At 37.0% G+C, this 6,508-nt stretch overlaps 1 long non-coding RNA gene across 1 annotated transcript; it reads right to left on the reverse strand.

The window, feature by feature from the left end:
* LOC149051106 (uncharacterized) lies at nt 1–2,881 on the reverse strand. The gene is made up of 3 exons (XR_016183715.1): nt 2,810–2,881; nt 2,327–2,398; nt 1–72 (listed from the first exon to the last, which is right to left on the reverse strand). It is a non-coding gene; the product is annotated as an uncharacterized LOC149051106 (long non-coding RNA).
* Nucleotides 2,882–6,508: the final 3,627 nt, after the last annotated feature.

Here is a 6,508-nt window from a genome sequence, read left to right on the forward strand (position 1 = left end):
AGTTCGGTCAACTCGGTGTTGTTATTGAAGACTCCAGGTGGCAGCTCCTTTATCTGGTTGTTACCCAATTCCCTAAGTGAAGATATTCCCTGATTTCAGTTAAAAGTGTTATTTTTTAGAAATTGTTGCTATCGTAGGTTTTTTATTTCATTTTTTCTGTTGGATTGACAGTTTTATTTGTGTCATGCCCGGATCAAACACACGCTTATGCTACAACCCTGATGTATTTGATATGTTTTGATATCTATCAACACTCTTAGCACAAGGCGCTTTTAGAACTCATCGATTACTAAACAAAGAGCCAAAAATATTACGTTAAAATGTTTAGTGCAACAATTCTCATCCTGTCGAGTGAAAAATAAATAGTTTTTGAACACTAAAGTAGTGAGCAGCTCTCTGCGAACAGTAGTTGTAAAACTTATTTATTCTTGGACGCGTTTCGTCTTACTTTCATAGACTTCTTTAGAGAGATTTGCGAGTCAATGCTAAAAGCTTGTATTTATAAGTCATACTATGGCTATTACGGGGGAAATTGATCATATAGGCTCGGCCGGACCTACGAACAGAAACAGGCGAAGTTGCGGAAAAATTTAAAAACTTTCAGAGGTGATGTGAGAAAGTAATTGGAGGCCAACATTTATTTTTGGAATTTATAAAAAAAAGTTAAAAAATTGGATTTGAACTTGATAGTTCGGCATCTGAACCGATGGATACATCATCATGTAACATCTCAAACTTATTGTCTTATTGTAAATAAGCAGGTAAATCTTGTTCCTCTGCAATATAATGGGACATTAAAATTAAGCTATTGGCATTTCTGGTAAAATTTAGGACCATTATTTGGCAGTAAAAGAAAAACTTTTTTCCTTCGAAACAATTTGTCAATGTAACAAAATTGATAACTTTGGAAACGAGATTGAAACCAGGATATGTTAAATTGTGAGCTGCGATATTGGATTTGTATTCCACCTGTTTGTACTTCGATGTTTTATTCGATCATTACTTTACTGCTGCATGTTACAGCCCTTTGGATTGCATTTCGACTACCTTTAGGATGACGAGAGCATGCAGCGTAGAAGATTTTGGAGTAACGCCAAATTGGCTCGGATCGATCTTCTCAGGGTGGCTAGGCCTTCGTAGATACTTGCTCGGCCAGCTTTGATAGAGTCAGGGTTACCGAAATTGGTCTTACATGCTCGGTAGTAACAGTGGCTGGTTTCTCCTTAAGCATTGGGACTACATCAACACAGGAAGTCGATGAAAGTCGGGATCAGCAGATTTTAAGTCCGACGCTGTCACCGTTCGGTTACGCTGCCCTCCGTGATGTTAATATAATACAATCACTCTGAATTATAATTCTTTTGAGCGACTCGAAGTCGGCCTATCATGTGCTTTTATGAAATCAGTGTACATTCAGTTATAATCCACCAAAAACTTTAGCTCGCGCGCGTTTTGTGCAGACGTAACCTCCTTGAAACTTGCGGGGATCTCTTTTCGAATACTTTTCCCCTTTAAAGGAGGAGAAGATTAATATTGAAAGAGTCAATATTTTTTGTCAACATAACTCTTCTTTATCATATTCACAGCTCTTTCAAATTAGTCAAAGCTTTGAAAACGTGCTCTGTATGAGGAGAAAAGTTAAAAAAGTGTTACAATTACTTCAGTTTAAATTTGCTTGAAAAGACATTATGGTCCATCAAAAACTTTTGCTCGCGCGTGTTTTGTACAGACGTAACCTCCTTGAAACTTGCGGGGATTTCTTTTCGAATACTTTTCCCCTTTAAAGAAGTAGAACAGTAATATTGAAAGAGTCAATATTTTTTGAAAACATAACTCTTCTTCATCATATTCACAGCTCTTTCAAATTAGTCAAAGCTTTGAAAACGTGTTTAGGAAGCTTCCTGATTCCGTTGTCTTGCAGCCATCTGGTAAAAGTTAAAATAATACGGCAATGATAGGTAAATATTTTCACATCTTCCAATTATGATGAGTTTTCCGAACTAAATTCAGAAACACAATACTGGTAAACATCCTGAATTTGTTTTGAACTTTATTTCTGATAGTTTTGATAGGTCTGGCTCTTATTATTTTGTTAGGTTACTGGAACATGCATCATCGCTGTGCATTACTTTGCCCATTCATCCAACAAACATTTAATAACTAAGGTATGAAATTATGATCTCCTACAGCAGCATTTTTGCATGCTTTCTTTCTTTCTCAGTAACTTATTATTTTTTCCACCTTCAATCTGCAGGTGTCCCATTTGTCACACGAATAATTTAACTGTTTCCATTTTGTATTTTGAAATTTTTCTTTTCTTACTCACAGGTGTGTCAATGCTCTTAAACCATCAAACAAACCATCTTGTAGCTCAGTTAGGTCGTTGTCATTAAGTAGTCTGTTGGAGGAGAAAAGTTAAAAAAGTGGTACAATTACTTCAGTTCAAATTTGCTCGAAAAGACATTATTTGGACCGATAGGCTCTCCACAGCTAAAATTTTGGAACCAACAATTTCTAAGTTCGAAAGTCATTGATTCGGCTGTAATACGACCCTTGTTTTAATTTGCGACTCAAAACAGATTCGTACGAGGCTTGGCTTTTGAGGTACCTGATCTTGTTACCAAGATCTTGTGTATTGTTAGATTTAGACGTTTTCTTTGATCATTGATTGAAAGCGTTCTTTATCGGTCTGAGTGCTACGCAAATATTTAAGGGTTGAAGGATGTGAAAAGGAATATGCACTATTCGGATAATGATGTGAGTTGTGACACTTGTAATAGGTGATATGCAAGGACCACTTGTCACTTACAGCCATTGCAGCTTTATTAACTGGGAGAATGCATTTTTGGTCAAGTTCTTGATTTTGTTGCCGTATAACCAACTGTAAGGTAAGAAAGCTTTGTTTTCACAGTCCTTGGCAAAGTATAAATCTTGCTCGCGTGCATTTGACTGTGGTATTGGTGTGAAAAGAAATGCGAAGTACAAAGCCTGTTCTGAGAGAGAACACTTGAAATCTCCTTTTCATACTGGCAAATAAAACAAAGTTATAAAATGAATAGAAAATGGAATTTACTAAACGTCAACCAACGTCAGAAGCTAGGATATGATGATTTATGAAACTGAAAGGATTGTGTAATTGGGGTAGGTTACTCTTTTCTGCGTAACTCCGTCCACCTATGAGCCGTCCCACTCTTTTTCACCCTTTAAATGGCTGACTACATCCACTAAGCTTCAGCACCTTCTTGATCACATTTAGCAAACAATGAGACTAAAATCTTGGCCCATCAAAGGCTATCATAAGAAGACCCAAGAAAATCGATTACGTACAGTGCGGTCAACTCGGTGTTGTTATTGAAGACTCCAGGTGGCAGCTCCTTTATCTGGTTGTTACCCAATTCCCTAAGTGAAGATATTCCCTGACTTCAGTTAAAAGTGTTATCTTTTAGAAATTGTTGCTATCGCAGGTTTTTTATTTCATTTTAGTTGTTGGATTGACAGTTTTATTTGTGTCGTGCCCGGATCAAACACACGCTTATGCTACAACCCTGATGTATTTGTTATATTTTGATATCTATCAACACTGTTAACACAAGGCGCTTTTAGAACTCATCGATTACTAAACAAAGAGCCAAAAATATTACGTTGAAATGTTTAGTGCAACAATTCTTATCCTGTCGAGTGAAAAATAAATAGTTTTTGAACACTAAACTAGTGAGCAGCTCTCTGCGAACAGTAGTTGTAAAACTTCTTTATTCTTCGACGCGTTTCGTCTTACTTTCATAGACTTCTTTAGAGAGATTTGCGAGTCAATGCTAAAAGCTTGTATTTATAAGTCATACTATGGCTATTACGGGGGAAATTGGTCATATAGGCTCGGCCGGACTCACGAACAGAAACAGGCGAAGTTGTGGAAAAATTTAAAAATTTTCAGAGGTGAGGTGAGAAAGTAATTGGAGGCCAACATTTAGACGAAACGCGTCGCAGAATAAACAAGTTTCGGCATCTGAACCGATGGATACATCATCATGTAACATCTTAAACTTATTGTCTTATTGTAAATAAGCAGGTAAATCTTGTTCCTCTGCAATATAATGGGACATTAAAACTAAGCTATTCGCATTTCTGGTAAAATTTAGGACCATTATTTGGCAGTAAAAGAAAAACTTTTTTCCTTCGAAACAATTTGTCAATGTAACAAAATTCATAAGTTTATGAAGTTTATTTCTGATAGTTTTGATAGGTCTGGCTCTTATTATTTGTTAGGTTACTGGAACATGCATCATCGCTGTGCATTACTTTGCTCATTCATCCAATAAACATTTAATAACTAAGGTATGAAATTATGATCTCCTACAGCAACATTTTTGCATGTTTTCTTTCTTTCTTAGTAACTTATTATTTTTTCCACCTTCAATCTGCAGGTGTCCGATTTGTCACACGAATAATTTAACTGTTTCCATTTTGTATCTTGAAATTTATCTTTTCTTACTCACAGGTATGTCAATGCTCTTAAACCATTAAACAAACCCTCTTGTAGCTCAGTTAGATCGTTGTCATTAAGTAGTCTGTATGAGGAGAAAAGTTAAAAAAGTGTTACAATTACTTCAGTTCAAATTTGCTTGAAAAGACACTATTTGGACCGATAGGCTCTCCACAGCTAAAATTTTGGAACCAACAATTTCTAAGTTCGAAAGTCATTGATTCGGCTGTAATGCGACCCTTGTTTTAATTTGCGACTCAAAACAGATTCATACGAGGCTTGGCTTTTGAGGTACCTGATCTTGTTACCAAGATTTTGTGTATTGTTAGATTTAGACGTTATCTTTTGATCATTGATTGAGAGCGTTCTTTATCGGTCTGAGTGCTACGCAGATATTTAAGGGATGAAGGATGTGAAAAGGAATATGCACTATTCGGATAATGATGTGAGTTGTGACACTTGTAATAGGTAATATGCGAGGACCACTTGTCACTTACAGCCAACGCAGAGGTTGCTCCATTTATTTACCGCTATGCTGCTGTGCAAGTTTGATTCACGCAACCTGTACACTTCAGCCATCGCAACTTAGCTAATTGGGAAAATATTAAGTTGCCTGGCAGATTCTTCAATTCGTTGCCGTTTAACCACCTGTAACTTTTGGAAACTTTGCATCACCAGTACGTGGAAATATGGATTGCCAGTGCATTGTGTAATTCACAACAGTCCTCAATTTCGAAGCGAGTAATTTGCGCATTTCATGAAAGTCGATGGCGTCAAACATGTTAGCTTTGTATCACCAATACGTGAAAATGTATTAATCCTAGTCACGTTCGACCGCAGTACTAGTGTGAAAAGAAATGCAGAGTGCGAGGCTCGTTCTTCAGAAAGGAAAAGCTTGCAAGTGCCTCCCTCTACATAATGGCCACGCCCATTGAAACTTATAAAAGCATTGTTAGTAAGGTACTAGAAAATAGGATTTACGAAACGAGGGCCACCGACATATGCCAGGAGATGATCATTGATTAAACTGGTCAAATGCAAACCGTCCCAACCTCTTTCATTATCCTCTTCATGGTTGACTACACCCACTCTGCTTGAGGAGGGTCTTGATCATGTTAAGGAAACACTGACATTACAATCTTAGCACATCGTGGGCTAGTATCCAAAATAGGCGTGGATATCTGTTACTTACAGTGCGGTCAACTCCGTGTTATTATTGAAGACTCCAGGTGGTAGCTCGTTTATCTGGTTTTTACCTAAGGACCTAAAAGAAGATATTCTACGTTTTAGTTAAAATTATTGTACCTCTTATGTGTTGCTGCTGTTGCGTACTTTTTTCGGTCGGAGTACTGTTTATTTGTGCTGTGCTCGGGTCAAACAAAAGCTTTTACTGTAATCTTGAATGTTGATTGAACAAATTGATATATGTATACCAACACTTAAAGTATGGCACGATCTCAGTCTTCAAGGATTTAACTTGAAAAAAAAAACAATAAGCCAGCGTGGAAATGTTTAAAGCAAAATATCACATCATGTATCATGTACAATTAAATATACAAGTTAGGTTTATGTTGAGGTTATGTTTTTTTAATGACCTATGCCACTGTCAGTGCACCATGTTGAAGGGTTGAACGCTTGAACGTTTAATATAAAGTTAATGTTTGATCCAAGTACTAATTTCGGACATAATCGAAGACTGCAGAAAGACTTGGAGAGAGTGATTTAACCTGAGAATGTTGTAAACAAAGATGCCTCGTAGATTTAGCCTCGCACGAGTTGAACATTTTAAGTCATCTTTTTTTCAGTACTGTTTTCGTTTTCCATCTCCATCTGTTCGGTCGTTATGTTTGTGTGGTGTGTGACGTAAGTATTTATGCTGTGGCTAGTCAGCCTCGCTTCATTTTTCACGTTCAAGTCGATATATCGTGGGAAAATAAGCCTCTGTCTAGCTTTCTTCGTGTCTTTAAGACTTAATTCGACGCTATACACTACAGTGGCGAAGAGGTAAACTGGAGTACGAACAGCCAA

Source organism: Pocillopora damicornis, chromosome 2 (genome assembly GCF_964200805.1).
Source record: "Pocillopora damicornis chromosome 2, jaPocDami1.2, whole genome shotgun sequence".
Lineage (NCBI taxonomy): Eukaryota > Metazoa > Cnidaria > Anthozoa > Scleractinia > Pocilloporidae > Pocillopora > Pocillopora damicornis.